The 24873-nt window shown below is 46.4% G+C and overlaps 7 pseudogenes; 1 reads left to right on the plus strand and 6 right to left on the minus strand.

The window, feature by feature from the left end:
* Positions 1-12613: 12613 nt before the first annotated feature.
* LOC143936467 (5S ribosomal RNA) lies at positions 12614-12732 on the minus strand (annotated as a pseudogene).
* A 5595-nt stretch (positions 12733-18327) lies between these two features.
* On the minus strand, positions 18328-18446 carry LOC143937092 (5S ribosomal RNA; annotated as a pseudogene).
* Positions 18447-18606: 160 nt separating this feature from the next.
* On the minus strand, positions 18607-18725 carry LOC143937172 (5S ribosomal RNA; annotated as a pseudogene).
* Positions 18726-22138: 3413 nt separating this feature from the next.
* On the minus strand, positions 22139-22257 carry LOC143936642 (5S ribosomal RNA; annotated as a pseudogene).
* A 101-nt stretch (positions 22258-22358) lies between these two features.
* LOC143936348 (5S ribosomal RNA) lies at positions 22359-22477 on the minus strand (annotated as a pseudogene).
* A 314-nt stretch (positions 22478-22791) lies between these two features.
* Positions 22792-22910, minus strand: LOC143936717 (5S ribosomal RNA; annotated as a pseudogene).
* Positions 22911-24682: 1772 nt separating this feature from the next.
* LOC143936882 (5S ribosomal RNA) lies at positions 24683-24801 on the plus strand (annotated as a pseudogene).
* Positions 24802-24873: the final 72 nt, after the last annotated feature.

Here is a 24873-nt window from a genome sequence, read left to right on the forward strand (position 1 = left end):
GTGTATACAGAAGACAGGCTGTGGTATACAGAGGGTTTAGTGTATTACAGAGATGCAAAGGTGTACAGAGAAGCTAGTATATATAAAAGACTACAGCATACAGAAGAAAGGCTAGTGAATACAGAATAAAGGCTGGCTTCTACGGAGAGGCTACCACTACGGAGAGGCAGAACACTATATATAGAGAGAGGGTATATAGAGAGGCTAGATTATACAGAGAGGCTAGTGCATAGAGTGAAGCTATTGTATATAGAAGCCTGGTTAGTGTATACAGAGAAGCTAGTGTGTACAGAAGAAAGGCTAGACAGGCTATAAAGAGAGACAAGTTTTTACAGAAGACAGTTTGGGGTATACAGAGATGCTAGTTTATACAGAGAGACTAATGTATACAGAAGACAGGCTAGGGCATACAGAAGACAGAAGACGGGCTAGTGTATTCAGAACATAGGCTAGTGTATATCGAAGACAGGCTATTGTATGCAACGATGTAAACAGTTTTATTGCTTTTCTGACATTGACCGAGTATCTCTGACATTAACTGAGTATCTCTCTGCACTATGATCTTAATAATAATAATAATAATAATAATAGGATTGTGTAATGCAAAGATCAACTAGTCAATAAATAAGCTTTCTCATTGGTACCGGCATATCCTTTAAATTTAGACTAACGCAACTATTTCTCGGCCATTTTCAAGCTAAGCTTTCAATCTCTTACCTTTGAACAGCGATACTTCCTCCCTACAATATTAAGCCATTTAAATGTCCTATTGGTCGCCTATATTATACAACTCGGTTAAAAGCCTACATGTAGAGAATAAAACTAGTCTTACATCTTAATAAAACAGTTTTATTGCTCAACCAGTATCAGCTGTCATGACAAATAAACGTTTCCACGTTTTGACTCTATTTTCTGTATTACTTCTTTTTCTCCACCTTATCTGTCACAGTTAAAACACAGTGACAAAACATTTCTTTTTACCGCAGCAAAATGTGAGAAAAGCAGTGTAAGCCGTCTTTCTGCCATATGCAACCATCTCTCGCTACCTCTATGCAATAGGATTCTCTTTCCAGTGGAAACGGAAAACAGTCAGTGTAAGCCGTCTTCGTGCGTAACAAAATTAATGGAACGATTTACACGTTAGAATTTGCAAGCTACGTCAATTTACTATTAAATAGAGTACCTTTGCATTTATCCCTTGACTTTGCAACTATCCCTTGATCCCTTTTGTGTATTCACTTTATCTCGACCTATATATACTGCCTCAATATTTTCCTAATTTGTTTTGCTATACTTATTATTATTATATCATAGAGATTACTAACTCTAAATCATTGTAAACCTAACCATAGTTATAATGTCCACAGCTAATTTTACGTTAAAGCAAAATTCACACAAAACCATCTTTTTAAAACCTTTACACATTAAGAGTAATGCAACCATCTCTCGCTACCTCTATGCAATAGGATTCTCTTTCCAGTGGAAACGGAAAACAGTCAGTGTAAGCCGTCTTCTTGAGCAGCAAAATGAATGGAACGATTTACACGTTGGAATTTGCAAGCTACGTCAATTTACTGTTAAATAGAGTACCTTTGCATTTATCCCTTGACTTTGCTACTATCCCTTGATCCCTTTTGTGTATTCACTATATATCGACCTATACATACTGCCTCAGAATTTTCCTAATTTGTTTTGCTATACTTATTATTATTATTTTATAGAGATTACTATCTCTAAATCATTGTAACAAGTTATAATGTCTACAGCTAATTTTACGTTAAAGCAAAAGTCACACAAAACCATCTTTTTAAAACCTTTTACACACTGCACATTAAGATTAATGCAACCATCTCTCGCTACCTCTATGCAATAGGATTCTCTTTCTGACTCTATTTTGTGTATTACTTCTTCTCCACATTAACTGTCACACTGATAACCATTTGTAACACATAACACTTGCAACACATTTTTTAACAGCGGCAAAATGTGAGAAAAGCAGTGGGACGGTTTACTTGATTGAGAAGTGGTTGCAGTAGCAAAGCATAGCAATACATTAATAACACATAATGCAACTATTTTACATTCATTTTACATTCACATCATGCTTACATCCTAATGTAAGCTGTCTATCATTATTAATGTTCATGGTTACTGATACATTATGCCGATGACCAGTGGAAACGGAAAACAGTCAGTGTAAGCCGTCTTCGTGCGTAACATAATTAATGGAACGATTTACACGTTGGAATTTTCAAGCTACGTCAATTTACTCTTAAATACCCTTTAGCTGCTTAGCTCACACTTTGCTGTATGTAGCCGCGTTTACATGTAAGTAACCAATGGGGATTGACATTTCATGTCCATCTCACATCTCTAATGCAATTTGTCTCTTTGCCATGTCATACTTTGCCAGTTATTATACTTTCTCATCCGATATTAACCTAGGCGTTGCTGATATTTCATGATTACAGCAATCATCTCATCTAATTGCTATTCCGACATTCTGCCTTGGTATTTCTTTGCAACGCTCTATTGAACAATGTAAAGGTAAGCTAGATATTTTGTGTATTTCTACTTAAACTCGACCTGTATATACTCTCTCAATATTATCTTTTCTAATTTTGCTAAATTAGATTATAGAGTTTGCTATGTCTAAATCCAGGTTACCTACTCACCTTTATTACGTATACTGCTAATTTTAGGATAATACAAAACCATCTTATTGCTTCTTTACACGCTGCACATATTAAGAGTAATGCAATGCTACCGTGAACAGTTTAATTGCTCGTCTCACATTTAGCTGCTATCTCTCTGCTATAGGAAACTGAATTTGTACTACAACGATCACTCATCTAATATCAGTCCACTCAGTGCTACCGGGATAACTTTTACATTTAGAGTAATGAAATGATTTCTCAGTCATTTTGGAGCTACTGCAACTAACGCTTCCGATCTCATTTCGACTGCAATACTTAATCTCTGCTATTGCAGAATATTTAGCTGCTTAGCTCACACTTTGCTGTACGTAGCCGTGGCGATTGGCATTTAAACTCTAATTCATATTCACATTTCTAATGCAGTTTGTCTTTTTGCCATGTCATCCTCTGTTAGTTATTATGCTTTCTCATCCTTGTGCTCCAATATTGGGGTATATTCACTACATGATTAAAGACACGTAATGAACTTGATTGATAAAAACCTACACACGTTGTTGCTGTTATTTCGTGTATTTCCACTTAAACCCGTTATAGTTATTTTGCTATATTTATTTCTAGTATAAACAGATTACTATCTCTAAATCCTGGTAAACCAGCTCACACTAAACCATCAAATTTCTACCTTACACGCAGCACATATTAACATTTAGCCGGTATAGTGAAATAGTAAACGAAATGTGTAGATCACTCATCTAATATCGTCTTTTCAGTGCTGCCGGAACATATTTTAAATTTAGAGTAATGCAACGATTTCTCCGTTTTATGAAGCTACTGCAACTAACGCTTTGAATCTCTTTCCTGATAAATTACGCTCTGCAATATTAAGCCATGTAAATTGTCCTATTGGTCTGCTAACAATGCTATGTATATAATACAAATCTTTTAAAAGCAATATCGTCTCACTGCAATACTTACACTCTGCATAATATATATGAATAATGCGAATAATGCTAATAATAAAGTCGTCTAAAACTCGGCTATAAGTAGAGAATAAAACTATCTTACATCAAAATAAACCATGTACTGCCAAACCAATAACGGCCAATTACTTAACGTCTATCAGTCAATGACTTAACAAAATAAACTTAGCACTCTTTTGCTCTATTTTGAATAGTTGTAGTTCTCCACATTAACTGTCACATTGATATCACCACTGACAACACACCACTTTTTAACAGCACCAAAATATGAAAAAAGCACTTTATATGTTTCAAAAGTAGTTGCATTAGCAAAAAATAAAGTCCTGTCTTCTTTACACGCTAGCTTTTCTGTATACATTAATCTCTCTGTGTACACCAGCCACTCAATATAGACTAGCCTCTCTGTCTTCTGTATACAGGTGCCCTTAATCTATATACACTAGCCTGCCTTCTTTTTACAATAGTCTCGGTGTCCCAGCCTCTCTGCATACACTAGCCTCACTGAATTCCCCAGACTGTCTTCTGTATACACAAGCCTATCTGTAAAAAAAAATAGCCGTTCTTCTGCATACTCTAGCCTCTCTGTGTAACACAGTCTCTCTCTGGATTCCCTAGCCTACATCTCTGCATACCCAGGACCTTCCTCTGTATAATCTAGCCTATCTGTATACACTAGCCTGTCTTTTGTACAAATTAGCTTCTCTGTAGCCGGTCTTCTGTATACATGAGCCTCACTGTCTACTCTTGGTTGTCTTTTGTATACACTAGCATCTCTTTATACATATACATATACAGCTCTCTGTATACCCAAGCCTCTCTGTATACACTAGTCCACCGGTATACACTAGCAAGTCTGCCTACACTATCCTCTCTTTGTAACTCAACTTCTCTCTCTGTATACCTTAGCTTCCATCTCTGCATACCCAGGACGTTCTTCTCTATAATCTAGCCTATGTGTATACACTAGCCGGTCTTCTGTAGACATTAGCCTCCCTGTATAAACTAGCTGGTCTACTGTATACACTAGTCCGTCTGTATACACTAGCAAGCTTGCATACACTAGCCTCTCTGTGTAACCCAGCCTCCATCTCTGCATACCCAGGACGTTCTTCTCTATAATCTAGCCTATTTGTATACACTAGCCTGTCTTTTGTACACATTAGCCTCTCTGTATAAACTAGCCGGTCCTCTGTATACACTAGTCCATCTGTATACACTAGCAAGTATGCGTACTCTAGCCTCTCTCTCTGTATAACTTAGCCTCCATCTCTGCATACCCAGGACGTTCTTCTGTATAATCTAGCCTATCTGTATAATCTAGCCTATCTGTATACACTAGCCATCCATCTCTGCATACCCAGGACGTTCTTCTGTATAATCTAGCCTATCTGTATCAACTAGCCTGTCTTTTGTACACATTAACCTCTCTGTATAAACTAGCCGGTCCTCTGTCTACACTAGTCCGTCTGCATACACTAGCAAGTCTGTGTAACCAAGCCTCTCTCTCTGCATACCCTAGCCTCCATCTCTTGCATAAACCAGGACCTTCTTCTGTATAATCTAGCCTATCTGTATACACTAGCCTGTCTTTTGTACACATTAGCCTCTCTGTGTAAACTAGCCGGTCTACTGTATACACTAGCAAGTCTGCATACTCCTGCCTCTCTGTGTAACCCAGCCTCGCTCTCTCTCTCTGTATACCCTAGCCTCCATCTCTGCATACCAAGGACGTTCTTCTGTATAATCTAGCCTATCTGTATAAACTAGCCTGTCTTTTGTACACATTAACCTCTCTGTATAAACTAGCCGGTCCTCTGTATACACTAGTCCGTCGGTATACACTAGCATCTCTTTATACATTAGCTCTCTGTATACCCAAGCCTCTCTGTATACACTAGTGCACCATTATACACTAGCAAGTCTGCATACACTAGCCTCTCTTTGTAACCCAACTGCTCTCTCTGCATACCCAGGACGTTCTTCTCTATAATCTAGCCTATCTGTATAATCTAGCCTATCTGTATAATCTAGCCTATCTGTATACACTAGCCATCCATCTCTGCATACCCAGGACGTTCTTCTCTATAATCTAGCCTATTTGTATACACTAGCCTGTCTTTTGTACACATTTGCCTCTCTGTATAAACTAACCGGTCTTCTGTATTACACTAGTCCCCCTGTATACACTAGCAAGTATGCATACTCTAGCCTCTCTCTCTGTATACCCTAGCAAGTCTGCATACTCCTGCCTCTCTGTGTAACCCAGCCTCACTCTCTCTCTGTATACCCTAGCCTCCATCTCTGCATACCCAGGACGTTCTTTTGTATAATCTAGCCTATCTGTATAAACTAGCCTGTCTTTTGTACACATTAGCCTCTCTATATAAACTAGCCGGTCCTCTGTATACACTAGTCCGTCTGTATACATTAGCAAGTCTGTGTAACCAAGCCTCTCTCTCTGCATACCCTAGCCTTCATCTCTTGCATAACCAGGACCTTCTTATGTATAATCTAGCGCTTCTGTATACACTAGCCTGTCTTTTGTACACATTAGCCTCTCTGTATAAACTAGCCGGTCTACTGTATACACTAGTCCATCTGTATACACTAGCAAGTCTGCATACTCCTGCCTCTCTGTGTAACACAGTCTCTCTCTCTGTATACCCTAGCCTCCATCTCTGCATAACCATGACGTTCTTCTGTATAATCTAGCCTGTGTTTTGTACACTTTAGCCTCTCTGTATAAACTAGCCGGTCTTCTGCATACACGAGTCTCTCTTTATACCCTTGGATGTCTTTTGTATACACTAGCTGCTCTTTATACATTAGCTCTCTGTATACCCAAGCCTCTCTATACACTAGTCCGTCTGTATACACTAGCAAGTCTGCATACACCAGCCTCTCTGTGTAACCCAGCCTCTCTCTCTGCATACCCAAGATGTTCTTCTCTATAATCTAGCCTATTTGTATACACTAGCCTGTCTTTTGCACACATTAGCCTCCCTATATAAACTAGCCGGTCTTCTGTATACACTAGTCCGTCTGTATACACTAGCAAGTATGCATACTCTAGCCTCTCTCTCTGTATACCCTAGCCTCCATCTCTGCATACCCAGGACGTTCTTCTGTATAATCTAGTTTATCTGTATACACTAGTGTATACAGACAGACTAGTGTATACAGAGGACCGACTAATGTGTACTAAAGACAGGCTAATGTATACAGATAGGCTAGATTATACAGAAGAACGTCCTGGGTATGCAGAGCGCTCAGCTTCAAGGTATGGCCAACGTGAGTAATATGAGGGACACTCCTCACCCCCACCCCCACCATCTGAGTTTCATCCCCTTGCCCTCTCTGCCCCGGTCATCTGGTGGCAGTTTTATGCACTCCCTGGCCCCCACCCATTCATAATCCTTACCGACCTTTCTTTCCGCTGCTCACAGGAACACACTGGATGACTTGTCTAATTAACCAACTTGTACAAGACACAGCTATCCTCCTGTCCGACACCGGTCCCCCTTGGAGGCTTTACCCCTCACTGTTTGGGTGGTCCCTGCCTCTCCCTGGATGCTCCACATATACCACAACGACATTGTCAGAGGGGCACCACTTGTCGGACACAGGGCTTTCATTCCGGTGGCATCTCCCATTGGAGGAAGGGATGATGGCCCCAACCCCTTGGCAGCAGGTTCTTTCATGTACAGACCAGGGCGGCTCATCTTCCCTTCTGGAGTCTTGACCTTAGATGGGGGAGTTGCACTTTGGGGGGTCTGAGTGATACCTAATGCGCTGTACTGGAAGGGCTTGACATTCCCGCATATGTGTCCCCTCCCCCTGGATGCGCCCCTTGTCCCCCCCTCTGGCTCCCACCTACTCTTTGCTGACATTGCCTTCTGCAGCTTTCGGGGACCCTGGATGACTTATTTATTGAGCCTATTGGTACGAGACACTGCTTCCCTCCAGGGTGACTCTGGACCCCCCTGGAGGATTTACCCCTTACTGTTTGGGCGGTCCCAGCCTCCCTCTGGATGCTCTACACAGCCCCCGATGGCGATGCAGGAGAGACACTAATTGGCGGGCCCTAGGACTGCTGCTCGGGTGAAGTCTCCCATTGGATGGAGGGATGGTGGCCCCAGCCCCTTGCCTGCCGGATTTTCCATGCACCGACCAGGGCTGCTCCTCTTTCATCTTGATGTGGTGACCATGGAGGGGAGGAGTTGAAATTTATGGGGTCCGGGTGTTTGCTGGTGGGAGTGCGCTAAAGGACTTGACATTTCTGCATGTTTGTCCCCTCTCCCCTGTTTCCCCCCTCCCTTCCCCCCCTTCCCACCCTTCCCTTCCCTCCTTTCCCTCCCCCTTTCCCCCTTCCACTCCCCCTTTCCCCCCTTCCACTCCCCCTTTCCCCCCTTCCCTGCCCCTTTTCCCCCCGGGGCGTGGACAGGGGAGAGGGGGTAAGGAGAGGACAATCTGCCAAAGGGAGAAATGCATTTGTTCGGGGACTGCATGTACTTTAGGGGTATGGGATGGGGGGTGGTGGATCCCATTCTGTGATGCCTTTTCTGTTGTGACGGGCTCCCTCATGCATGCCTATGTTTAGGGCGAGCCGAGGAGACCCCTCAGTGCTGACAGTTATATGCTCTACCTCTGTTTTGGTTATACTATTGTTTTTTGTTTCTTTGATGTTACTGATTGTCTTTTATTTGCATAGCGGTATCAGACGTGACATTTACCACTGCCGGGACTGGGGGGACTAGGATTCGGGGGCTCCCTCTCCGACCTGTCTACCCAATAACCCAAGTAGGACAGCGCTTTAAACCCAGTTTACATCTGGTAAGCGCTATAGCATAATTGTGCTGTTTTAGTATACCCTTCCTGTACTGTTGAGTGCGGACAACCCTTAATTTCCCTCTCCCCCTGGGGTTGGGGTGCCCGGCCTCTTTTTCCCTTTACCTTTCCTTCCATTTGCCCTTCCTTTCTCCCCCTTAGTTCCCGCCATGCATTACCTACCCAAAACCTACCTTGGTTCAACTTTCTTTGCTTTTCTCTGACGTCCCCCTCCCCCTCCCCGAGGAGCGATGGGAGACTCAGTCAAGGTCACCTCTCTAAACGTTAAGGGACTGAACTCCCCTGAAAAACGGTGGATCCTCCTGGGAAAACTGAACACATCCTGTACTGATGTGGCCTTTATACAAGAAACACATTTTAAAAATACTAGCCTCCCCTTTCTATGGTCGAGATCCTTCCCTAAGGTCTACCACTCTACTAACCCCTCCTCTCCATTCTGATCTCTAGCAGGCTCCCCTGGGTTCTCCAGGATTCTCTGGTGGACCCTGGGGGCCAATATCTTTTTCTTAGGGGCCACATTGGAGAGCGCCTTTTTACATTTGCCACTGTGTACGCTCCCAATGATCACCAAGACACGTTCCTCAGAACTACCCTGCACAGATTATGTGACTTTCGGGAGGGCCAATTGATATTAGGTGGGGACTTTAATGTCCCCTTTCGCCATCGGTTGACACTTCTGCCTCTTGCTCCTCGCTCCCTACCCCTCACCTAGGTCTCTATTCTGGCACTTTAATGAGAGCCTCATCCAGATACCGGAAGTTTTAGCAGATGTGACCAGGGAATTGGACCTTTATTTCCAAGAAAACTAAAGCAGGACTGTGACCCGGGGATAATTTGGGAGGCTCACAAGTCAGTACTCCGCAGGGTACTTATCAGGAACAGCTTGCTAATCTGTTTCGTGAACTTGCCTCTGTGGAAGCGAAACATAAACATACCCCCTTACGGACCTTAGAGATTGAATTGGGGACACTCCATACCCATATTGCTGTCCTTCTCCATTATAAAGCGAAAGCGGCACTCCAGTTCTGTCGTAAACTGACGTAGGAGTCAGAGGACAAATGCAGAAAAATCTTAGCCAGGTCGGTAAAGGAGTTGAAATCTGGCTCTTACATACCACAGTTGATAGATGAGAATGGCCAGAGGGCCTCTACCCCAACCCAAATAGTTGAAGTCTTTGAAAAATGTTACTCTGATCTCTACAACCTGCCCGATTCAGGGTCTGGACAGGACAATATAGACAGATATGTAACCGGTTCTGGTCTACCAACCCTCTCATCGGAATCACGGGAGTACTTGGAGGACCCGATCACACTGGAAGAAGTCCAGACGGCCGTGGGACCTCCGAAGGTGGGTAAGGCTCCGGGCCCTGACGGATATACCGCACAATACTTTAAGACCTTCCTCCCTATTCTCGGCCCGCGCTTGGTGAATTTATTTAATACTCTGAGCTCAAATGGGGATTTTCCTGAGGATACCCTTAGAGCCCACATCTCGTTGATACCTAAGGAGGGCAAAGACCCGGGCCTATGTGGAAGCTACAGACCCATTTCCCTCCAAAATTCGGTCCTAAAACTATTCTCTAACTCCTCGCCACGTGATTGGCACATCACTTGTAGTCCCTTATACATATTGACCAGTTAGGTTTTATTCCCACCAGGGAAGATAAGGACAACACCACTAAGGTGCTTACCCTGATCCGTAAAGCAAAGTCATCTGGGACCCCTTGTCTTTTCATGAGTACTGATGCCGAGAAGGCTTTTGATCGGGTCAAATGGACATTAATGTTCTCGGTCCTTTGCCATATAGGTCTGAGTGAACGGATGCTGGCATGGATAAGTAAGATATACTCACGTACTTACATTCCACCGGACATCGCGCGTACGTTTATGTTGAACTTCCCCCCACCCCTTGTCACTAAGATCCGCAGTTTGCTTCACGGGTGGCATTCTGGCCTCCATTCCTGGTTCAGCAGATGCAATCGCATTAAAATGAACATACTCCCTAAATTTACTTATCTTTTCCAAGCTCTCCCGATCCAGATTCCAGTCCTGTTTTTTAAGCAAGCTCAATCCTTGCTCACTCAATTTAACTGGGCCCACAAAAATCCCAGACTTAAGCGGTCACAGCTGACATTGTCTAAACAACAGGGAGGGTTGGTTCTCCCTAACTTGCGACGCTACTACCTGGCCTCCCATCTGGGCCGTGTATTGGACTGGAATCGAAACAAACTTTCTAAGCTCACTCCCGAATTCCGCTAAGAAGCGCCATGTAGTGCTATAAGTATTTACCCACAGAATTTATGTCACATCCCACTATAGGGGCTTAGTTGAAAGTCAGTCACCTGATCGCTACCCAAAACACACTCACGTCTTTGACTTCCCCCCTATTCCCTATACGTGGCCATCCAACCTTTGAACTGGGGACCCACTTAGAAATTCCAACCTAGACAATGCGTCTAAATTCGTCATTGATGGAAAATGGCCTTCTTTCTCAACCCTAACAGATCCGACAGGGCTTTTCCAACTGCCTTTTTGGAGAGCAGCGCAACGACATCATTTTCTCCATTCCATCCCCAATCCTCAAACGTTCGCCCGCCCTCAGACGGAGTTTGAGACTCTATGCAGGAGCGAAGGCCCTTTGGCCCACATTCTCTCTCAAACAGATTACCCACACTTAACCTGTCTGTCCAACTCGGAAAAGGACCTTAATTGCTAATTTTCCCCAGCACAGAGACAACGCATTATCACTTTGGCTCTCAAAATGTCGCTGTGCACGAAGATACAGGAGACGAATTTTAAACTTCTCACCAGGTGGTATTTGACACCATCAAAGCTGCAGAAATGTTTCTCCTCTTCCTCGAACATATGCTGGAGGTGTGGAGAAGAAGAGGGCACGTTGCTGCACATTTTTTGGTCCTGCCTCAGCTTGGTGGACTTCTGGACAGAGATCCGATGCATAACACAAAAATTCACAGACTTCTCCATCCAGGAAGAGGCTGCATTCTTTCTCTTGCACCATTCACAGATTCCCATTAAGAAGTACAAAAAAATCTATTTTACGTCATGTGATAAATGCGGCGAAATCCTGCATCCCTCTCTATTGGAAAAAATGTTCCCCCCCTTTCATTACTCACTGGCTTCAGAAAATAGAGGACATTAAAAAAAATGGAGGACTTGATCCTCACATCACAAGGTATACAAGAATTTTTTAAACAAACCTGAGACATCTGGAATACCTTTATATTCTCACTGGAAGGATGTCGCCTGCTATCGCCTTAGTGCTCTGAGCTTTCCTTGACTGGCCCCTTGGACAGTGGCTGCCATCGTGTCTCGTCCCCTCTTCTCCTTTTCTGATCTTTCAACCCTTCTCTTTTCTGCCTTCCTCCCCTATCTCTCACCCCCTCCACCCCCTCTCTCTTTTGGAAAGAGTGGAAAATTGGGAATGACGGCCCCACACCCCCCTCTGGATGGATTATGCCGGAGGGACCTGGGGGTTTGTGTGACCCTGGATCTTGGTACAGTACTTTATCCGTGCCTCGAATCATTGTGATTGATGGAAGGCAGACTCACAGTTGCGAATATACCTGTATCAAGTATTGTTCAGCTGCTTTTTGCTCTGTATTTCTCTGTTGCATTATGTACTCGGGGGACCGTCTTCCCCTATTTGGAGAAAAAATTATATTTGAAAAAAAAAAGAAGCCTACGACACCTGGTATTCCCAGGCGGTTTCCCATCCAGGCATTAACCAGGCCTGACCCTGCTTAGCCTCCAAGATCAGACGAGATGGAACAGAGTCAGGGCGATGTGGCCGTAGCCGATATCTTCAGGCACTCTCAACTCTCTTGACAAACACCAAGATGGTCACCTTGGAAACAAGCGGAAAAAAATAGGTCAACGGCCACAACATAAAAAGAAGCCTACGGCATCTGGAAATCCCAGGCGGTCTCCCATCCAGGTACTAAACTGGTCCCAACCCTGCTTAGCCTCTGAGATCAGATGAGATTGGGCTCTTTTAGTGTGGTGTGGCCGTAGGAGATTTCTTCAGGCACTCTCAACCTTGACTAACGCCAATATGGTCACCTTGGGAAACAAACAAAAAAATCAAGTCAACGCCAACAACATGAGAAGAAGTCTACAGCACCTAGTATTCCCAGGTGGTCTCCCATCCAGGTATTAACAAGGCCCGACCCTGTTTAGTCTCTGAGATCAGACGAGATCTGGTGCTTTCAGGGTTATGTGGCCATAGGCGAGCTCTTCAAGCACTCTCAACCCTCTTGACAAACACCAAGATGGTCACCTTGGTAAACAAACAAAAAAAAAAAAAACAAGTAAACGCCAACAACATAAAAATAAGCCTTCAGCACCTAGTATTCCCAGGTGGTCTCCAATCCAGGTACTAGCAAGGCCCGACCCTGTTTAGCCTCTGAGATCAGAGGAGATCGGGCGCTTTCAGGCTTATGTGCCCATAGGCAATCTCTTTGGGCACTCTCAACCCTCTTGACAAATGCCAAGATGGTCACCTTGGGAAACAAGCGAAAAAAAAACAAAACGAATCAAGGCCAACAACATAAAAAGAAGCCTACAATAACTGGTATTCCCAGGTGGTCTCCCATCCAGGTACTAACCAGGCCTGACTCTTCTTAGCCTCCAAGATCAGACGAGATTGGGTGCTTTCAGAGTGCTCGGACTCTTTCCCCATCACTAATGGGACGAGGCAGGGGTGCCCTCTGTCTCCCCTAATTTTTATTCTGACACTGGAACCACTTATGTGTCACGTTCGGAATGACCCGAATATTACTGGCATATCCAAACCCTCGGCACACCACAAAATTGCGGCGTACGCTGACGATCTAATTTTTTTCGTCTCCAGTCCACACATTTCGCTTCCCAATATACTCGTGGCTCTCCGGCGATACGGCAGCCTATCAAACTATAAAATCAATTGCACCATCGGCTGTATTGAATATATCGGTCCCGGATGGTGAGGCCAAGAGGCTATGCTCCGCTTTTCCATTCTACTGAGCTGAAAAATCTATACGTTACCTGGGCGTTGACATCGCAGCGGATTTGGTGCAATTGTACCCGCTTAATTTTCTTCCTCTCCTGAATAGACTGAAATCTGATTTGGGAAACTGGCATGATTTAACACTGACCTGGTTCGGGCGCTGTAATGCATTCAAAATGACGGCCCTCCCGCGGATCTTATACTTGTTCCAGACATTATCGATCCGGTTACCCCCAATCTTTTTCAGACATCTGCAGGTGCTGCTCCGGGACTTTATTTGGGCGCGCAAACCGCCCAGAGCCCGTTTGCAATTGCTTGCCAGACCAAAGGACAAGGGGGGTCTGGGTCTCCCAGATCTGAGACAATACAACAGAGCGACTCTGCTAGCGAGAGTCGTTGATTGGCATTGTAATGGCCCACACAAGCAGTGGGTGGAGATGGAGATTGAGGATGGATCCATTCCCCTATTGACCTCCCCGTGGCTCCTGTCCTCCCTACCAAAAGACCTCAGAGATCACCCCGTAGTGGGAGCTACGTTGGCTGTTGTGCGGAGGTTGTTCCGCTGCACACACATTGCTCCCCTGCCGTCACCAATGACTCCGGTTATAGGTAATCCAGACTTCCCACCGGGATTTACCAACAAGAAACTGCGACAGTTGACAGTGGTGGGGAAACAGCGTCTGGGAGAGGTGTGGTCCTCGGAAGGGCTCCCGACCACGCAAACTGTCGCCGAGCTTTCTGACCCTCCGCTTGACTTGTTTAATGCTTATCAACTTCGTCACTTTCTTCTGGCCATACAAAGGGCCCCCTACACTCCTAGAGACCTGACGCCCTATGAATCCATCTGTCACAAAAAGGAACCTGTGCAACACACCCTCTCCCTCCTGTACAACCTATTAAGTAGTCAGGAGGAGGAGTCGACCCCACCATTTATCCACAAATGGGAGATTGCATTTGGCATCACATTTACCCCACAACAGATAGGGAATATCCTGACATTAGTACATAAAGCTTCCATCGCAAACCAATATCAAGAATCAGGATACAAGATAGTCTCACGCTGGTATAGAGTCCCATACCTTCTGAATAAAATGAATAGATCGATTCCGGATGTTTGTTGGAGGTGCAATTCAGATACGGGGACCATGGGACACATTTTCTGGGCATGCCCGGCCTTGAGGAACTTTTGGGTGGAGGTGACCGGGACAATAAAAACAGCCTGTTCGAAAATACAAAAAAACCCTCACGATGCAACTCCTGAACGCCGCCCGGGCCTGCATTCCCACACTGTGGAGGCAGCCTCAGCCCCCATCCAAGGTGCTGTGGTATTCCAAAGTCAATCATATTCTCCGGATGGAAGAATTGACCGCCACCCTTCACAACACTGAAGAGGCATTTAGTGTTACATGGAGGCCCTGGAGGTATTTTACTGGTACTTGAGACTACATTTGGGAGGTGAGCAGCGCCCCTGTCCCAGAAAACGACTGAACATCTAACGTTTACCTACGTAGGCCAAGTCTGCCCTGGGGGGCATTCCCCCCCTTCCCTTTTTGTCTTTATTTTTCTTTTTTTCCCTGCCGCCATCCCCCCCCTCTTCTCTCTCCGTCTTTGCACTCTCTTCTTCCCCCGTCCTCCCTTTTGACTATGCCTTGTCTCCTTACTAGCCTTTGGGACCCAGAAGAACCCCAGGGTTCTGGACACGACCGGCTCATATTTTACTTTGGTTCACGTAGGTCATGATAAGCTGGCTCGCTGTTGTCCCAGTTGTTCTCCATGATTACATTTGTCCGAACGGAGCTGCATTAGTTATACTGTACTACATGTCGGAGGTTGGGTTTCTCTCTTTTCTGCATGAAACTCTAGGACTCCCCTCTGAGAACCCAGAGTTATTTGGCTGCCTATTTTTTGTTACCATGTAATTGTGACCCTGGGTCATGCTGTATGGTTGACTGTTATATTTATGTTGTTCTACTTATACTTAATAAAAGAATAAAACAAAAAAAAAAAAATAAGTCAATGCCAACAACTTAAAAAAAAAGCCTATGGCATCGAGAAATCCCAATCGGTCTCCCATCCCGGTACTAACCAGGTCCCAACCCTGCTTAGCCTCTGAGACAGGGCTGGTGCAAGGATCGTTGACACCCTAGGCGAAAACCTAATTTTGCCACCCCCCCCCGGCTGCGCCCATGACTCCACCTGCCCTTGCTACACATGACCTATCTGACCCCTACACTGACCCCCTGACACATAAACTAATCCACCTGACTCCTACTTCCTGCACTACTCACATCACATTGACCCCTACACTGACCCACCTGATAATTACACCGACCCACCTGGCACCTACACCAACCCACCTGGCACCTACACTGCCAATTACTCTGACCATCGCGCTGACACCTACACTGACCATCACGCTGACACCTACACTGACCATCACGCTGACACCTACCCTGAAAACACATACTCTGAAAACACATACCCTGAAAACACATACCCTGACACATAAAATGGCACTGACGCATACACTGACGCATACACTGACGCATACACTGACATGACACATACACTGACACGACACATACACTGACACATTACACTGACACGACACATACACTGACACGACACATCACACTGGCATGACACATACAGTGGCATGACACATACACTGACACATCACACTGGCATGACACATACACAGACACATCACACTGGCATGACACATACACAGACACATCACACTGACATGACACATACACTGACATGACACATACACAGACACATCACACTGACATGACACATACACTGACACATCACACTGACATGACACATACACTGACACATTACACTGACATGACACATACACTGACACGACACATACACTGACACATCACACTGGCATGACACATACACAGACACATCACAATGACATGACACATACACAGACACATCACACTGACATGACACATACACAGACACATCACACTGACATGACACATACACAGACACATTACACTGACATGACACATACACTGACACATTACACTGACATGACACATACACTGACACGACACATACACTGACACATCACACTGGCATGACACATACACTGACACATTACACTGACATGACACATACACTGACACATTACACTGACATGACACATACACAGACACATCACACTGACATGACACATACACAGACACATCACACTGACATGACACATACACAGACACATCACACTGACATGACACATACACAAACACATCACACTGGCATGACACATACACAGACACATCACACTGACATGACACATACACAGACACATCACACTGACATGACACATACACAGACACACCACACTGGCATGACACTGACACACATCACACTGACCTACCTGACTCCTACTTCCTGCATTACTCACACACAAACCCCCTCCATACAGCTCAATGGATCCATCCTCCTCCTTACCTCTGCTCTTTGATGCTGCCTTCAGCGACCATCATCCCACCGGGCCTCTCCGACTCCTCCGCACTGCCAGCGCCGTCCACCCGCTCCGCCGGGGCCACGCCAGCGCCATCCATCCGCTCCGCCGGGGCCACACCAGCGCCGTCCACCCGCTCCGCCGGGGCCACACCAGCGCCATCCATCCGCTCCGCCTCCATCATATCCCCGCCGGGACCAGGCCAGCGCCGTCAACCCCGCTCCATGATGTCCCCGCCGGGCAGGAGGTCAGCTGACCGACCTCTCGAAGCTCCCATCTCCGCCGAGCCCCGCCCCTCCACTGCACTCACACAGACACACAGCGCAGCTCCAGAGGGACAGGCTGGAGCAAAGGAATCCCGGAGCGGCGCTGTGAGATGAGTACGGTGGGGCGCTCAGCGGGAAACATGGGGGATTGGTGGCGCCGGTGGAACACCACAGGGGGGGCGAGAGAGCAGAAGAGGAGCTCACACTGGGCAGAGGCCGTAGTTGCGCCCTAGGTGGTAGTGCGCCCTAGGCGGCTGCCTACTTCGCCTAGTGGTAGCGCCGGCCCTGCTCTGAGATCAAATTAGATTTGGCTCTTTCAGGGTGATGCAGCCATAGTAGATTTTTTCAGGCACGCTCAACCCTCTTGACAAATGCCAAGATGGTCACCTTAGGAAACAAACAAAAAAAACAAGTCAACACCAACAACATAAAAAGAAGCCTACCGCACCTAGTATTTCCAGGCGGTCTCCCATCCAGGTATTAACAAGGCGCGACCCTTTCTAGCCTCTGAGATCAGCAGAGATTGGGCGCTTTCAGGGGGATGTGCCCATAGGCAATCTCTTTGGGCACTCTCATCCCTCTTGAAAAATGCCAAGATAGTCACCCTGGGAAACAAGCGAAAAAAAACAGGTCAACGCCAACAACATAAAAAGAAGAATACGGCACCTGGTATTCCAAGGCCGTCTCCCATTCAAGTACTAACTAGGCCCAACCCTTCTTAGCCTCTGAGATCAGAAGAGATAGGGTGCTTTCAGGGTGATGTGGCTGTAAGCGATCTCTTTAGGCACTCTCAACCCTCTTGACAAATGCCAAGATGATCCCTTTGGGAAACAAGCGAAAAAAACAGGTCAACACCAACAACATAAAAAGAAGCCTGCGGCATCTGGAAAACCCAGGCGGTCTCCCATCCAGGTACAAACCAGGCCCAACCCTGCTTAGCCTCTGAGACCAAACGAGATTGGGCGCTTTCAGGGTGTTGTGCCCATAGGCAATTTCTTTGTGCACTCTCAACCCTCTTGACACATGCCAAGATGGTCACCTTGGGAAACAAGGGAAAAAAAACAGGTCAACGCGACAACATAATGAGAAGCCTACGGCACCTGGTATTCCCAAGCTTTCTCCCATCCAGGTACTAACCAGGCCCATCGCTGCTTAGCCTCCGAGATCAGATGAGATTAGGCTCTTTCAGGGTGATTTGGCTGTAGGCACTCTCTTTGGGCACTCTGAAGCCTCTTGACAAAGGCCAAGATGGTCACCTTGGGAAACAAGCTAAAAAAAACAGGTCAAAGCCAACAACATAAAAAGAAGCCTACGGCATCCAGTATTCCCAGGCGATCTCCCAATCAAGACACTAACCAGACCAGATCCTTCTATGGCACCTGGTCTTCCCAGGCAGTCTCCTATCCAGGTACTAACCAGGCCTGACGCTGCTTAGCCTCTGAAATCAGACGAGATCGGGTGCTTTCAGGTTGATGTGGCCGTAAGCGTTCTCTTCGAGACACGCCTAACCCTCTTGACAAACGCCAAATGGTCGCCTTGAGAACAACAGACAAAGCCAACAACATAAAAGGAAGCCTATGGGCTTACAGCGGACCTTAAAAGATGGGACCCACTAGCTCTGTCATGGTTCGGACGCTGTAATGTGTTGAAGATGAACGCGTTGCCACGACTTCTGTATCTACTACAAGCCTTACCTATCAAAATACCCCAGACTTTCTTTCATTCGGTTCGCTCAATCTTTATCAAGTTCCTCTGGCGTGGAAAACATATGCGTATTGGTAGGGCAATGCTATTGCGACCGAAATTGCGGGGAGGTATTGGCTTCCCGGACCCTGCTCTATATTACACAGCGAGGCACATGACACCGGTGGTTGACTGGTGCCGGTGTTCTGCCATATACTGTCCGGCCATGATATAGTGTCCGCTGTGTACTCCGAAGCTGAACGGCTCCTGCGCGGTGAGTGGAGGTGGTAGCCCCACCATCCAAGCGGACATAGGGTTGTGAATATTAGCCACTTCCCGACCAGCGCACGACGATGTACGTCGACAGCATGGCACGGGCAGGCATATTGGCGTACATGTACGTCCAATATTCGTTGCCGCCGTGCCATTGCCGCGCTGGTCGGGACCCCCGTGAGTCCGGTCGCGGGACCCGCGGACTCGATCGCCGCGGGCATCCCCGCGATCGTCTCACGGAGCGGCGGAAGTGAGGAAATGCTGTATAAACAACATTTTCTCATTCTGCCTAGCAACTAGTGACGCTGATCTCTGCTCCATGTGATTGGAGCAGAGATCAGTGTACACTAAATGAAAGCCCAACCCCCCCACAGTTAGTAACACTCTCCTAGGAACACTTAACCCCTACACTGCCACTCACTGGTTAACCCTTTCACTGCCAGTGTCATTTACACAGGAATCACTGCATTTATATAGCAGTGATTACTGTATAAATAACAATGGTCCCAAAAATGTGTCAAAAATGTCCGATGGGTCCCCGACAATGTCGCAGTCACAATAAAAATCGCAGATCGCCGCCATTACTAGTAAAAATAAAATAATAAAAAATTATTAATAAAAATGCTATAAAACTATCCCTATTTTGTAAACGCTATAACTTTTGCGCAAACCAATCAATAATCGCTTATTGCGATTTTTTTTACCAAAAATATGTAGACGAATACGTATTGGCCTAAATTGAGGGAAAAAAATGTTTTTTTATATATTTTTGGGGGATATTTATTATAACAAAAAGTAAAAAATAATGCGTTTTTTTCAAAATTGTCGCTCTATTTTTGTTTATAGCGCAAAAAATAAAAACCGCAGGGGTGATCAAATACCACCAAAAGAAAGCTCTATTTGTGGGAAAAAAAGGACGTTAATTTTGTTTGAGAGCCACGTCGCACGACCGCGCAATTGTCAGTTAAAGCGACGCAGTGCCAAATCGCAAAAAGTGGTCTGGTCTTTGACCAGCAAATTGGTCCGGTCTGAAAGTGGTTAGAGGGCCCCTCGCAGGCGAGCTTCGCTCGCCACGCTTCGGGCTTGGCTTCGCTGCGCTCGGCTCTTTTATATTCTTACTCTATGTCCACTTGGATAGTGGGGATAGAACCTGTACTCAGTGCGCAGGTGCCGTTCATGCTCGCAATTTTTGGAATCTGTGTTGCTGTGTACTGCGCATGCGCAGTACACAGCGGACACTATCCGATGGGGGACCATATGTGATAAGACACCGGCATGGGGAACTGAAGCTATGGGTCAAGCTAGAGCAGGAGATGGCGCGGGTTCCACTGGCTGGTCTGCCTTGGGCGGGGAGGCCATTGGAGCCCTGTGTGACTACTCACCCATTAATTGGCCCCTCGCTCGCCGAGATGGATAGTTTTTTTTACCTTTCCCACCTGACTAACTTCCCTTCTCCTATGACCCCAATTATTGGACATCCTAGATTCCCTCCGGGCCTGTCTGACCAGGCCTTTACCAGGCAAGCCCCGAAAGGGCTTCTGAGAGCAGCCCTATTTCTTGGACCCACAGGCTTGATTCCCATGGGAACCATACTGCTAGAGCAAGTACCTGTTGCATTGGATAGCTGGAGAGCTAGACAGCTAATCCATTTCCTCGGATCACTACCTAACCATTCGTTCTTCTCTAGACAATTCCACCCCTTCAAGGAACTTTGCCTGGATGATGGCCCAATTCATGGTTCCCTCTCTAGGTCCTACCTAATCCTGACAGATGCACAATCCTCCACGGATCCACCCTTCCTAGCTAAATGGAAAAGGGACTTACAAACTACATTCTCCAAACCACAGAAGGACAGAATACTCTTTTTCGCCCATAAGTCGTCACTCTGCAGTAAATATCAGGAGATCTCATATAAGCTGATCACATGCTGGTATTGTACACCGGTGGTGTTGGCCAAAATATTCCCCGGTCAATCTGACCGCTGCTGTCGCTGTGGGCAACAGGCTGGCACCATTCTCCACATTTTCTGGGAATGCCCTAAATTACAAACATTCGGGCAGCCTGTCCTGAGACTCATCCACAAGTTCACAGACATTTCCTTAGCCAATGATCCCGCAGCAGTTCTTCTCAATCTAACTCCTATGTCGATAAAGTGTTATCATAAGTCCTTACTTAAACATCTCCTCAAGGCAGCTAGGGCCTGCATCCCAAGTCAGTGGAAAGAGCAATCTGCTCCAATGGTGACCCAGTGGTTCGCAAGGGTTAATGATATTGAACGAATGGAAGACCTGACTGCCACAATGAGGGATAAAACGGAGGAGCATGGGAACAGATGGTTCTACTGGACCCAGTTTCGCTTTTCGGAAGAATACCTCCGCGAGACATAGTAAGCTCATGGTGATCGTTGGAGATCGCTGTTCCAAACGTTGGACAGCTGATGAGCTGGTGAGCCGAGGGCGTCTCTTGCTCCCTGGGAGGGGACCCCATCCTATCCACTCTACCCACGACACCCCCTTACCCCTTCTTTTCCTTTTCTGCCATTTCCTTCCCCAATCTTCTCTTTCCCCTTCTCCCTCCTTTCAGTTCTACTATTTCCCTTCTTAACTCAAAAAAGGGAAAAGAAAATGGTATGTTCCGACCCCATTTGACTACTACACAATACTCTTCCTCTATCTATGGATATCTAAACTCTTCGAAGGTAGCAGGGCTAGTATCAATAATATTTTAAGTGGTAGAGGATCCCAACGAGATGGAGCTTTAATCTCATCTTGATATGACCGCAAAGCTGTACACGTGCTATTCTCCTCGGACTTCTTACCATTGGCTCTGATATCCATGCAATATGATCGTTTGTTTGTAACTATTTGTATCACACATTCTGTGAAGTTGCCTTTGCATTGTATGTCGCATACTACTAAATAAAAAAAAAAAAAAAAAAAAAAAAGCCTATGGCATCTGGTATTTCCAGGCGGTCTCCCATCCAGGTACTAACCAGGCCCGACACTGTTTAGCATCCGAGATCAGACGAGATTGGGCGCTTTCAGGGTGATGGGGCCGTAGGTGATCTCTTTGGGCACTCTCAACCCTCTTGACAAACGCCAAGATGGTCACCTTGGGAAACAAGTGAAAAAAAAACCAGGTCAAGGCCAACAACATAAAAAGAAGCCTACAGCACCTAGTATTCCCAGGTGGTCTCCAATCCAGGTACTAGCAAGGCCCAACCCTGTTTAGCTTCTGAGATCAGAGGAGATCGGGCGCTTTCAGGGTTATGTGCCCATAGGCAATCTCTTTGGGCATTCTCAACCCTCTTGACAAATGCCAAGATAGTCACCTTGAGATACAAGCGAAAAAAAACAGGTCAATGTCAACAACATAAAAAGAAGAATACGGCACCTGGTATTCCAACGCCATCTCCCATCCAGGTACTAACTAGGCCCAACCCTTCTTAGCCTCAGAGAAGAGAAGAGATAGGGCTCTTTCAGGGTGATGCTGCTGTAAGCGATCTCTTTGGGCACTCTCATCCCTCTTGACAAGATGGTCACCTTGGGAAACAAGCGAAAAAAAAAAAACGAATCAACGCCAACAACATAAAAAGAAGCCTACAATAACTGGTATTCCCAGGTGGTCTCCCATCCAGGTACTAACCAGGCCCGACTCTTCTTAGCCTCCAAGGTCAGACGAGATTGGGTGCTTTCAGAGTGATGTGGCCATAGGCAATCTCTTCAGGCACTCTCAACCCTCTTGACAAACACCAAGATGGTCACTTTGGGAAACAAGCGGAAAAAAAACAGGTCAACGCCAACAACATAAAAAGAAGTCTACGACACCTGGTATTCCCAGGCGGTCTCCCCTCCAGGTACTAACAAGGCCTGACTCTTCTTAGCTTCCAACATCAAACGTGATCGGGTGCTTTCAGGGTGATGTGCCTGTAGGCAATCTCTTCAGGCACTTTCAACCCTCTTGACAAACGCCAAGATGGTCACCTTGGGAAACAAGCAAAAAAATAAAAATAAGTCGGAAGCTAGAGACAATACAGCCCGAGTCCTCAATTTAATCCATGCGGCGCATGTACAGGGAAGGCCCTTGCTTATGTTGTCAACGGACGTGGAGAAGGCCTTTGACAGGGTGGCCTGGCACTTTATGCAGGCCACCCTGAAACATATAGGTCCAATATATATATATATATCCAATGCAACAGGTACTTGCTCTAGCAGTATGGTCCCCATGGGAATCAAGCCCGTGGGTCCAAGAAATAGGGCTTCTCTCAGAAGCCCTTTCGGGGCTTGCCTGGTAAAGGCCTGGTCAGACAGGCCCGGAGGGAATCTAGGATGTCCAATAATTGGGGTCATAGGAGAAGGGAAGTTAGTCAGGTGGGAAAGGTGAAAAAAACTATCCATCTCGGCGAGCGAGGGGCCAATTAACGGGTGAGTAGTCACACAGGGCTCCAATGGCCTCCCCGCCCAAGGCAGACCAGCCAGTGGAACCCGCACCATCTCCTGCTCTAGCTTGACCCATAGCTTCAGTTCCCCATGCCGGTGTCTTATCACATATGGTCCCCCATCGGATAGTGTCCGCTGTGTACTGCGCATGCGCAGCGAGGCCAAGCCCGAAGCGTGGCGAGCGAAGCTCGCCTGCGAGGGGCCCTCTAATATTCACAACCCTATGTCCACTTGGATGGTGGGGCTACCACCTCCACTCACCGCGCATGAAAATCTCCGAAGCTTCGTCTGCTCCGTACTGCGCATGCGCAGTACGGCGCAGACACTATATCATGGCCGGACAGTATATGGCAGAACACCGGCACCAGTCAACACCGGTGTCATGTGCGTCGCTGTGTAATATAGAGCAGGGTCCGGGAAGCCAATACCTCCCCGCAATTTCGGTCGCAATAGCATTGCCCTACCAATACGCATATGTTTTCCACGCCAGAGGAACTTGATAAAGATTGAGCGAACCGCATGAAAGAAAGTCTGGGGTATTTTGATAGGTAAGGCTTGTAGTAGATACAGAAGTCGTGGCAACGCGTTCATCTTCAACACATTACAGCGTCCGAACCATGACAGAGCTAGTGGGTCCCATCTTTTAGGGTCCACTGTAAGCCCATAGGCTTCTTTTTATGTTGTTGGCTTTGACCTGTTTTTTTTGCTTGTTTCTCAAGGCGACCATCTTGCCGTTTGTCAAGAGGGTTGGGCGTGTCTTGAAGAGAACGCTTACGGCCACATCAACCTGAAAGCACCCGATCTCGTCTGATTTCAGAGGCTAAGCAGCGTCAGGCCTGGTTAGTACCTGGATGGGAGACTGCCTGGGAAGACCAGGTGCCATAGAAGGATCTGGTCTGGTTAGTGTCTTGATTGGGAGATCGCCTGGGAATACTGGATGCCGTAGGCTTCTTTTTATGTTGTTGGCTTTGACCTGTTTTTTTTAGCTTGTTTCCCAAGGTGACCATCTTGGCCTTTGTCAAGAGGCTTCAGAGTGCCCAAAGAGAGTGCCTACGGCCAAATCACCCTGAAAGAGCCCAATCTCATCTGATCTCGAAGGCTAAGCAGCGATGGGCCTGGTTAGTTCCTGGATGGGAGACAGCTTGGGAATACCAGGTGCCATAGGCTTCTCATTATGTTGTCGGCGTTGACCTGTTTTATTTTCCCTTGTTTCCCAAGGTGACCATCTTGGCATGTGTC

This window comes from Lithobates pipiens, unplaced genomic scaffold (assembly GCF_037356315.1).
Source record: "Lithobates pipiens isolate NorthernLeopardFrog02 unplaced genomic scaffold, aLitPip1_a1.2 Scaffold_28, whole genome shotgun sequence".
Taxonomy (NCBI): Eukaryota; Metazoa; Chordata; class Amphibia; order Anura; family Ranidae; genus Lithobates; species Lithobates pipiens.